General features: G+C 46.2%; 1 protein-coding gene across 4 annotated transcripts in view; it reads left to right on the top strand.

Annotated features, from left to right (window-relative positions):
* RGL3 (ral guanine nucleotide dissociation stimulator like 3) overlaps window positions 1-12045 on the top strand; it is a 319494-nt gene that overhangs the window by 112356 nt on the left and 195093 nt on the right. The window contains exon 1 of one of the 4 annotated variants that reach the window (XM_069231885.1): window positions 7908-7998. The exons of the other annotated variants lie outside the window; for them this stretch is intronic. The gene's annotated coding sequence lies outside the window, so the exon portion shown is untranslated. Of the gene's footprint in view, window positions 1-7907; window positions 7999-12045 lie in introns of those variants that run through there. 4 annotated transcript variants of the gene reach the window in all.

Raw genomic sequence — 12045 nt, 5'->3', positions numbered from 1 at the left:
TTTGGTACTTCACTGCTCTTAACAGTTGAACGTGTGGCTCCCGTGTCAACCAAGAACGAGACACGATGACCCATTACTCTTCCCTCTACGTACGGACCCTTTTGATCAACTTCTAAGGATGCTGCAAGCACACAATCTCCTTCTTCTTCTGAGCTCTCACTCTCCCATACATTGTTTATTCCACTCTCACTGTGTAATGGGAACTGTTGTACGGTGCCATTTGTACTCATTACCTGACCCGAGACCTGTGGAGGAACCATCACTTGCTGCTGACTCATTGGTGCCAAGGGTATTTGCATTTGCTGATTAGGTACCATGGGTAACTGCTGTTGCATAGGCTGCATTTGCGTCATCTGCATACGAGGCATCTGCATCTGCTGCGGCTGCATAGGTTGTAATCCCTGCAATTGATTTACAGTCTGAAAATTTGGGTTTGGACCTCTCATTTTCGGTCCCCTCATTGTCTGAAATGCATTGACATCATTGTTTTGCTGACCAACACCTACACCTGCACCTTCCTGCACCACCATCGGGCACTCGCGTTTCCAATGACCGACGATTCCGCACACGTGACACGGCATCACCTTCTTCATTGCCTGCACACCCGTCACGACAGTGTTCAAATCCGGACCGTTATTCGCAAAACCTCCTCTGCCTCTGCCTCTGGCCTGTGGCTGAAACGCCATATTTCCCTGCAACTGCGGCTGCGGTTGCGGTACCTGCTGTTGGAACCCTTGCAACCCTTGCAGACCTTGCAAACCTGTCTGAGCTGCCTTACGCTGCATCATCATCACCTTCTCTTTCAGCTTCTTCTGTTTCACCTCAATTTCGTCGCTACAGTATTTCGCATAATTCAAGACCTCATCAATCGGTTTCGACTGCCAGCAAATCAAATGCGACTTTATCATCTGACTTATCTCTGGTCTCAGCCCTTCCACAAATCTGAAGACAAAATGGAGCATGTCCTTCGCCTCTATTGTTTCCGTGCCACTGTAGTTCTTAAACGCCTTCAACAACCTCTCATAGTAACTATGAATCGATTCTTTAGCTTCTTGGGCAGTTCGATCAATCTTCTGCCAATCCACATTTTTCGCGGGTACCTTCGTCTTCAAATGCTCAATCACCTTATAGTACAAGCTCATCACCATAGGCGATGGTGCACCCATCTCCCTGTCTCTCTCTGGTTCACTTGTCGGCCAACCTACAGCTCTTTTGCAATCCTCCCACAAATCTGCCGGAACCACAATCTCAAAGAGAGTATTCAGGTCTTCCCAGAGACATTTTGCAAGCTTCACAAACCTGTCAGTCTGCTGATACCATTCAATCGGCTTCTCTCTCAGTTTGGGAAAATCATCCGTAAAAGACTGAATGTCGCTTCTGTGCCATGGTACATGTACTAATTTTCCCCCTGCTGTCTCCCTCAGTGGTAACATGGTTACTGTCTCGCTGCTCTGTGGTCTTTTCTCATTATGCTCTGTAGCGCTGTCCCTCCTCTTTTCCTTTCTCTTTACCCACCTGCTTTCCCACTTGTCTAAGCACCTCCACACTTGTGCACTCTGCAACAATTCTCTAAGGTGCGCCTTCATGCCTGCTGACCTCATGTGTTCAAAATCTGTGGCCCCAAAATCCAACCTGTAGCTTCTGCTCAAGTGTTTCGTCTTGTCTATATCAACCCCGTTTTTGTCAGCTACTTCTTGCAAGCTTTTGTGTACCTTGTTCACTTCTTTTGTTATCCTGGGACATAGATACCTCAGCTCTTCTTCCGAGTAGGACTCTAACCTATTCACACCCATAGTCCCTTCCACCAACTCTTGTGTTTCCATGTTCAACCTGACCCTATTCAGATAATCTTCTCCCTTCCCACTGGCTGAACTTTGTGTGGAATTTAGACTGTTGAACCACTGTGTCAGCTGTTGCGCATTCAACCCCATCAGCATAGTATTCACATCGACTGCCATTGATGGTTGCGGCAACTTTTCAGTGCTCGATGTTAGAGGTATTATCAGTGGGGGGCTCGACCTCACCAGCGTTGAATGAGCACACATGGGACTAAACTCCATCAAGGACCCAGATCCATTTGGCTGAGTCGCTATCGGAGTTATCCCTGGAGTGTTTTCTATGCACCTTCTTTCTGTCCCATTCTGCAGCATTGATCCCTGACCGCTCATACCTAAGTTAGGCTGACTGTACAGAGGTACCGGTGGACCTACAGTAATGGGTAGTGATATTGCATCTGGGTTTTGTCCATTTCCCATGTTCTGAGGCATGTTCATTCCCACACCATGGGTCATCATTGCCGGCATGCCCATCTGACTCCCCGTCATTTGAGCATGTGCGTTTCCCCCCTGCATCTGCTTCTGGGGCATCAAAAACTGAGTTGATTCAGCTTGTCCCATTGTTGGGTTGTAACCATTCTGTCCTCCCATTGCGGCTGGGTCTAAAATCATTCCCGTACTATTGTCGCTGCTGTAATACCTTGGGACCTGCGACTGATAATTTTCTGCTGGTTTCAACATGGGCACATCTGGATATATTCTCCTAACCTGCGGTATCTGCGGGGTGAACAATAAACTCGGGTCCTTAGATCCCGATGACGCTCCTGAACTCTGGGTTTCACTGTTCTGTACCGGTGCCGGAGGGGCAAAACTGGTACTTGGACCCTGTCCATCCTCCGCATAAGGTGGTGGACGGTCGTTCAGCAATTGCATTATTAACCCCTCATCCTCTAACTCCTCTTCTCTTCTCAACTTTCCCTCATCCTCTCTATCCTTGGAACACTTCCTGTCTGTCTTACAGGTGGCTTTCTTACCTGTCTCCTCTTCTCCCTTAGTAATTGCGGGGAACAATTTTATCCCCTGCAATACATCTGACCTCCACACCTTTTGTGCATTATCCCACCTAGCATCCGCTAGTGTCTTTTCTACCTTTCTCATCCTGGTCTCAAACTTCTTCTGCTGTTGCTGTCTGGCCATTAGTTCCCAAATCGCTAGAGCCTCAAACTGTGCTGGCCTTGGAGGCACCTTCATGTCATACATCGTGAATCTCAAATTCTCTAGGATCCTTATATTGAATGTCCCATGTATCGGGAACGCTACACTCCCATGTTTCTCTGTCAGTTTGTGCCATTGCTTTAGCCAAAGACACAGAGCTACCCCCTTCTCTTCCATTACAATGTAAGCTGGTGTACCCTCGGGTGGCGTCTCCTCTCCTACGCTCGCTTTAATGTAAGACTCCCCCTTCATCGCGCTCCTGAATGCTTTAAAGAATTTCATTTTCTCGTCTTTTATTTCACAAAGTTTGTAATCAATAGGTGACTTTAATTCCCGGAATACTCTTCGCTTGCCTTTCCCCTTCCAATCGAGCCCCACGGACTGCGTCCAATCCGTGCGCGACCCTTCTCTGCAACCAACCTATCCCAGCGTGGCTCCTAGTGACGTCACACTCACACACACTGCGGCTGACAAAGCCTCGCGGCTAGTCCTCCTTCACTCAGCTCCTCTCGTAACAACTTCTTGCATGTATCGCGAGCTACCAAAAATAAAACAGATCTGTCGGTTTACTACAGGAAGGGTAACACAATCGCTTCAGGACCTTAGGGACTTTTCACTAGCCTCGGCCGCTATTCCGTCTTTCTCGGTCCCCACATTCGCAAGCAAATCTGACCCGCAGATCTACTCTCAACTTGTCAATGATCTGTTCTAGTGCACTTAGAATCTTGTCAAAGCCCGAAGTCGAAGTTTCTTTCACTCCCTAACACACGTACCGACTCGTTGACCACGCCCGATCAACCTACTAAACTGCCCAGACCACAACATGGATCAACATACTCCGGAGTCTCTTGACCTCGCAGGGCCCGTCTCAACAACAACAACCACGTGGACCTTTTTATGCACAAAGCGCCACACGCACATGAAGTTCGACGACTTCCCTACTCTCACACTCGGAGTCGCACCTCCGCTATTTCTATGAAGTTCGACGACTTCTCTACTTCTACACTCGGAGTCGCACCTCCGCTATCCTCTAAAAAAGAAAAAAAAAAATCCTCGCAACCTTTTCACACACCCTGCGGCAATAAGCTGTGCAAGCGCAAAACCCTAACTTCACTCATACCATCACTAGTACCGCCAACGCCGAATCCACACCTCCATTCTCTCCATTCGCAAGCTCTGAGATCCCGGGAAAGTCGCGGTGGACCTAGCCCATCATCATTCTGTCAATCGTTTTATCCAAGAAAAATCTAATTCAACTTCTCGAGTGGGGTCTCAAAATGCGTAACCGTTAATTCAACACCATGTACTTTAAGAGTACAGGGTCCCAAAAGACGAAACCGTCCTCTGCTACTATCTACTGATAGAGCGGTCCGTACTAATAATTTTACCTGTGTTTTGGACGCTCTTTAGGCCGATGAACCTTTTGACTAAGTGGGACTCTCTGTACTCTATATCGATCAATTTCCTTAAATCAATAATTAATAACGAACATAAGCAATACCTTGGTTAACATAACACTTGACAATTAATCCAGAATACATTTCGGCGAACCCTGACCTTTCAGTCAGGAATAACCACACCTGGTTATTCAAAGTTAGTGGATTTTGTTTCCCTATATTAACAAAGCTAGCACAATATAAATGTGTCTCAACACCAAATGATAAACGTAAATGAACATTAATAGCTGTCCATAGCGGCGAAACAGGTGCAATCTATGTAGCATTTGAATCACAAGACATTCGATAATAGCAATGCAAATCACTAATACGATAATCTGTAATGAACTAATCGCATACATTTAGTCAGCATAACAAGATCTCAAATTGCATCGTGCAGCAAAGGAATCCTCATCTAACCTCAAATTAGCATTGGCATGTGGGACTTCATGCAAAAACAATTTAGCAACATTAATTTAGAAAACTCCTAACTAGGGCTCTTATCAAAATCAGCAGTTGGTTACCTAAAGGAAACACAATGCAATTTTACAATTTTCCTTTCATATTTACCAATTACGATGAGCAATCAAGGAAGTCTTCGTCTCACAGGTACCGTTCTTCAGTCAGCATGGTACCGTTTCGATCAGCATAGGACGGGACTAAGGGGCAGGGGTGGACGGGCAATTGCCTCACAGCGGCAAGGTAAGACTATTACTTCATGCAAGGGATCAAATCAAAGTTAAAGTCTCTAGGGCCAGAATCATTAAAGTCTCTTTCTCTCGATTAGAGAAAGCATCAAAGTCTCTTTCAAAATGGCGTCGCAGCAAAGTGGGCCATAATAGCTACGAAGTCTACAAAATGGCGGGATGTCCAATAATGGCCTAATTTCTCCTCGTGCACCTGGGTTTTATAGACAACAGTTCGAATCCAGTAGGGTCTCCATTGGAGGGTTCATAGGTTAGCTTCAAATTGTCCAATCAAAAACGACAGTTCTCAAGCTTTTACTTAAGCATACATTATCCTTGGAGATGGGTACGCAAGTTGCAACATTTTATGCCAATTAACTCACTTTCAGAGCTTCCATTGTCCGCACCTGCAGATCGACCTTGGAGTAAAGAGAAAATATGCCAGGCTGGCACGAAACCTTAAGATAAGCATGTGAACGGTTTCTGTGGAAAAGTACAGCTTCAAGCAAAAATACACGTTTAATAGCACATTGGAAAAATACGAGCATCTAAACCGTGAGACCAGGCAGCTAGGCCAAAGCCTCCGCTAAAGTAATGCTAAGCTAAAACATTTCAAACAAGCAAATCATAGCACACGTTTACGATTATGTCGGATTAGTGCAATTCTAATACACCACGTTATATAAAGCACGCTTATAAATGATGGCAAACTACTCTGAGGGCACATTTTGTCCCCGTACAATCTTTATTAGTTCGGTTAAAGTCACACATGATTATTTCACACTACGTTTATGCGTTAATAAATGTAAAACCTTCATTTCCTGCTTCATCACAGTCATAGAAAGAATAGTAAACGCCAACTCCCTTGGAGGACAGAGCCTAACATCTGACCTCTGTCTTTGAATGCACAGCAAATGTGACATGATAAAACTAAATGTAAAGGCCCGTTTATTGGTCATTCACTTCTGAACTCCAGCATGGTTATTTTGGGGGTGCTTCAGCACCACCCACTCCCCTACGTGTAGTACCTATAGCATGGCCAAAAAAATGAGGAAGAGGATTGGTTAAGTTATGCTGTTAGGAAAGAGAACTAACGGAAATAAAGAAGCTTATAAACCAAACATTGTTTCTTACAGACATACAAGATTGAGGAACTGGTAGTGGCAGAGAAAAGTAGAATCAGTCAAGCAGAAAGATCCAAGGTAGGAAACCTTTTCAGAGAAATACAAAACCTATACTGCTTCCTGAACTAGCAAATAAGGGAGACCACTGAAAACACGTACCTCACGAAAAGAAAAGAAAGAGTTCCCAGAAAGCGAGCACTCATGAAAGAATACAAGGAGCCAGTCACAGAAGTGGTAAACAGGCTGTGATCTACGGGAGGGGCCAAGACATGCTGCACAGTCTAAACAGATAAAGCCAGCAAATAGAAAGCAAGCAAATGTGAGTTACAAAACACCATGCCAGTTGTAAACAATGGGCGGAATGCATTCCTACTGAAGCTTTTCACATGTCCCTAATGGCTTTGCAGCCAGACATCTGCACTGTCTTTGACCTAAAAAGGACCTGTACACAGCTCTGTCCCTGTACTTGACTCCTGATCTGCAGTACGCCCGGCTATTGCAATACTGAAATATGAATTCTGCTGGTGCACCACAATGCTCCCCGGCGGCATTCGCCTTTGCAATGTACTGGGATCTACAAATACTCAGCCAGTGCACATCAGTCCTGACGTAAGCACTCCTTGTTACTCAAACACAGAGATCTACCTGACTGCCATTATACCTCAGTCCTGACTCGCATAAGCCACCGATTTTACTGCACTGCGCCCACGATGCAGCTCTGCCAGTGCACCTCAGTCCTGACGGCTACTCCAGTACTGGGACCCACGCCAGCCCCGCCAGCTGTCATTCACGCACAGTTCTGGCAGTTTACCTCAGTCGTGACCTCCAGCGCACTTGTTATTGGAACAAGCACTGCAACCCACTCACAGCTCTATTGATGCACCTCATTCCTTTCCTGCAGAGACCCCTTCTAGCGCAGTAATAACATCCAGAGGCAGTCCTGCCACTGAATCTCATCCCCTTTGCTCTTCCAGTCCTGGTAATCTACAACACACAACTAAACTATTGCACCCCAATCACGAGCTGCGTATTTACCAGATGTTAGAGCACTGGGCTTCCCTCACCGCTCTCTAACTGTACCCTAATCCTGATTCATAACGACTTCTGGGCGCTAATCCAGTGCTGAAATACAGCCAGTGCTGTCAAAGCAGCCCAGAGGCCGCAGGGCACTTTTTGCTTAGTTCATACAGCTCTTTTAGCCAACACTGTGTTGCATTCTGGGACTTGCAGTTTTGCGTTAATGCTCTAAAAAAAAATTCAAGCGGCAGAAGGCTGTTGGCTAGAAATTCAAGACTGGCTGCATGTGATCTTTGGGTGCTTGGCAGGTAAGGTTCACCTTAGAAGAAACCTATTCCTTCATCAAGATTTGCATCCAAAGGGTTTCAGCTGTGACTCTGAAGTTCATTGCTGAACACGAGTCCTACGTCCTTAAAAAAGTGTGCGCCTAGAAACAGGTTAGGCACCTGAAGTAATCGCTGTCCCGAGAAATATCAAATGTGTCTTTAAGGCAGGGAGCGTTCCAGCGCCAGCCTGCGGTTTGCCCGATCCAGCCTAACTAGTTGGGCAGCTCCGGGGCTTCCTCGTCCTCTCGAGATGCCAAGGTGGGCCGGGCGAGGCAGGTAGCAGTGGCAGGGCGCGGCAGGCATCCCTGCGATGGTAAGAGGGATGCGGGGGTCAGCTGTTTGCTGCTTGGGATACTAGGTGGCCAATAGCAGCGAACGCTGAGTTATAAGGTGCAGGGGCAGTGATATAGCTCATAGAGGTAAGTGACAACTGTAGCGATCAGTGACTAACCCGCAGGTTCAGAGTTCATGTATGGAAAGATAGTTTATCAGATTAACGAAAATACTGAAGAGATATGGAAGTGACCTGTAGGTCTGTGTTCCAATATAAAATAGCTGTGTGGGTCAGCGTGCCTGCACAGAGATCTTTGTGTAACCTAGAGGTCACAGAATCAAGAGCTCGTCAGATAGCTCAGCGAGTTAATGTGCTTGCTGTAGAGATCTGTGTGTAAACTGCAGCCCTCGGGTTTGAAAACTTGCAAGGGCGTGTGTTTTCTTATTCTTCCGCGACCCACTGCATCGCCTTTTATAATATATTCATCCCCACATGCTGGATCCAGCATCAGTCTTTTGTACGTTATATTGTCCTCGTCATTACCACCTCTTCCTGAAATATTTGTAGTGTTTTTTTTTATTCATGTTTTGATACATATGAGCAATCTGTATACGATTTTGAGAGATGTGTGGTAATTTGTTCCAATTTCCGAAAAATGTTTCTGGTATCTCAGAAATATGAAGTGATTTGATAACGATTCTGACATATATTCGGATATATTTAGGGCCCCCTGTACAAAATTCAGAAATGTGTGATTTATTTTACTTCCTAAGCATATTTAGTGTTTATGTTGGGATTTCTGTCCTACCCATTTTTTTAAAACTATTTAAGATTATTTCTAAGAATTTTTGAACGTTGTGAGGTAAGATCTGTGCTGTAATTTGTAGCAATTCCTAAACATATGAGTCACCGCCAGTTTAAGATGAATTTGATTTGATGAGGTACATACAAGTATATTGGGGAGTCGAGTATCTTCTGCTTGAGTGCCATTCGTTTGCCATTCAAATAACACGTCATTTAGTACTCTTAGAAACTGCAGAAGTAATGTGTAGGGTGTTAGATAGATACAAAGTATTATTTTTGCCATCATCATTGTTGTATATTGCTTCCATGGGAAGCTGTTATCGTGAATAACCGGTCCAAAATCGGGTTTATATTGCAGTGATGTCACAACAGTGGTTAACCAAGTGGCTCACTGGCAGTCTGGCCCACCTTCTCCCGGGTCGCCATAGACTTGAGCGAGACTGGCCCCTACACTGACCGCCTTCCCCCCTATCAGCGTGGGTCTCACAGACATGCGCTGACAGGAAACGGAAGCTCTGCTGGCAATGGAGAATACTGGGGCAGCTAAGGTGCAGCCTAGTGAGGGATCAGCAGGCTGGGCGGGATAGGAGGATTTGGGGGCGGGATATACATTTCAAAGTTATCTAAGAGTCTGGAGAGGGCGTTGCGGCCTCTTCCTGACTCTCCCACATCACCAGGGAGATTTGTTACAGTGCGTCTACCGCCCCCACCGTACAAGACATGAGGGGTTCAGGGTCTGGTGTACCTGGTGGGTTGACAGGATGCCATTGAGGACAGGTTGCAAGGGCGTTGGGTGGTAGGTGTTGGGGGTGGTGACGCTGGAGCGTCAGATGCAGGTAGATCCATCCCTCAGGGGGTTAGAAAGGAGCACAGGCAAAGGAAGATGTTTTGTGTGGGATGTCTGGAGCAGGAGAAGGAGGATTCATTGGAGGAAGTTTGGGAAATGAAGTGAGGAAGAATTTGAGAATAGAAAAAGGTTATTGTGAGAAAGGTGGAAGGGGTGAGTGATGCAATATATGGTGTGAGAGTGGTGGGGTGGAGAAGGGGATCACGCTTAATATGTTTTGACGTTGTTCTAAATGTTGAATTGGTTATATGTTTTGCAATCTTGTCCTAATAAATGACCTTTTACACATTCACTGGAGGATGGAATGTAATTGCCCCGCGACGGGCTCTCAGAGATGCTGTCATGGCCTTTTTCGCCTTTCATCTCTCACTGTGAGAAAGGACACATGAATTTAGGCCAGGTGGGGCTGGGATGGCACAGCGAAGGAGGGGGCGTGGAATGCAGGCTGCCAGGTAATTATTTTTCAGTTTGGAGGGCGGAAGGGTTTTGCAGTGCATGATGGGGATGAGCGGCAGGAGGTCATGTATTTTTTTCCTGTTTGGAGTCGGTGGGTGTCTATGCAGAGGGTGGCGGCCCTGAGTGGCAGGAAGCTAGGTATTTTTTTATATTTGACTTTGGGAACAGAGGGCAATATGTATCAACGCATTTTCCCACAGACACAGAATGGATAAAACCCTTTGATACATCTGACCCAGAGTTTTCATTTTTAGAAACGGCGTGTGTGGCTGGCAGACAATGTTTTTTTAATTTGGAGCATGGGGAGCGTTTCTCAACAGTGGTGGAATGGGCGGCAAGAGGGCAGTTAAAATAATATTTTTATGTATTACAAGTGGCTCAATTTACTCCTATGCCACTGCACATATACCGGAAGCTGGGGAAAATGATTTGTTTGGGGGGAGGGAGCATATACAACATAAAATTAAAGATGAATAAAATGTGAAAAACAGGGCTAATCTTCACCTAGGGGGTTTGAGTATCAACGTAGGCAACGTAAGCTCAGCTCTCATTTATTTGATGCAACTCAGAATTTCTCAATGAGTAACATCCCTGTTATTCATAGTTACCCTCTGCCATTCTGTATGTTATATATGTCTCACATCGAGAGTCACTATTGTGAACTCTAGAGTCTAAATTTGGTTATTCATTACTATGATGTAGCATTAGTAGGGGACAAAAGTTCTATATCATAAAAGTGTTCCAGGCTTCTCTGGTGTGGCTTTTTGAGAGCCTGTCGCTGCAGATCTAGAGATCAGAGAGCACAGCTTTAGAAAGTGAGGGAAAGAGGACAGAAGGCACAAAGCGTGGTGTGGGTGAGCAGCAGGTTTTTGTTTTTAAACATTTAGGATAGGGAAGAGAGGTCTAGTAATTTGTGGCTCCCCCATTATTCCTCTGCTCCTGTGAAGCAGCAGGGGCAGATACTTTTTGGGGCTGTTAGAAATGGGGTCTCTAGTTGGCAGTCGGTTTGCACCCTGTCCAAGTAGGGACCCCACTCTAGTCAGGATAAGGGAGATACCCGCTCAGATAACTCCTGCTCACCCACCTGGTAGCAGGGTAGCATGGTACGGGCAGTCAGGTTTATCTCAAAAGCAAGGTGTAAAGCATTTGCACATAACACACAGTAACACAGTGAAAACACTACAAAAGGACACCACACCAGTTTTAGAAAACTAGCCAATATTTATCTATATAAAACAAGACCAGAACGAGAAAAAAACAACATACAGTAATAAATATATGAATTTTGCAAGAATTAACTTAGAAATACAGTTCCTTGAAGTCGATAGCTCCACCTGGAGCTATCACGGTGTCGTGATCAACAAAACCAACAGTTCAGGCTGGCTGCGGCGTCGCGGGCCAGCTACGGTGTCGGGAGGACCCGCAAACAGTACCTGGACGGGAAGATGCTTTGTGTACCTCACGAGCGGTGTCCACAGGCCCCGGTGCAGGCAGCGGCACCAGTGCCAGCAGGAGTGGTGATGTTCGGGATGCCCAGGCTACGGTGTGAGCAAGGCGATGCTGGTGTGCTGTGCCACAGGTCACGGTGCAAGCAGCGGCTCGGTGGCGGTGTTAGATGGCAGCCGCCGTGAGACCAGGGTTTCGGTGCGAAGCGGGGTAGTATGACTCTGTGGCGTCAGCAGGTCACGGTGCAGGCCAGCAGCTCCGTTGATAGGGTTGCAGTGATTTTTCTTCTCGAACAGCACAAAACGCACAGTTCCCAGTGCTGTAGGCAGATGAAAATGAAGTCTTTGGTGTCCCTGAGACTTCCAACAGGAGGCAAGCTCTACTCCAAGCCCTTGGAGAACATTCTCAAGCGGGACACACAGCAAAGTTCAACCTTTGCTCTCTTTTAAGGCAGAAACAGCAACTGCAGGCCAACCAAGCAAAGCAACACAGCAAAGGGGCAGGACTCCTCCTTCAGCTCTTCTCCTTGGCAGAGGTTCCTCTTGATTCCAGAAAGATTCTAAAATTCTGGGGGTTTGGGTCCACTACTTATACCCCTTTCTGCCTTTGAAGTAGGCATACTTCAAAGGAAAGTCTCTG

Source organism: Pleurodeles waltl, chromosome 4_2 (genome assembly GCF_031143425.1).
Source record: "Pleurodeles waltl isolate 20211129_DDA chromosome 4_2, aPleWal1.hap1.20221129, whole genome shotgun sequence".
Taxonomy (NCBI): Eukaryota; Metazoa; Chordata; class Amphibia; order Caudata; family Salamandridae; genus Pleurodeles; species Pleurodeles waltl.
Note: the sequence above shows the minus strand (reverse complement) of the source record. Positions and strands in the feature narration are given on the sequence as shown.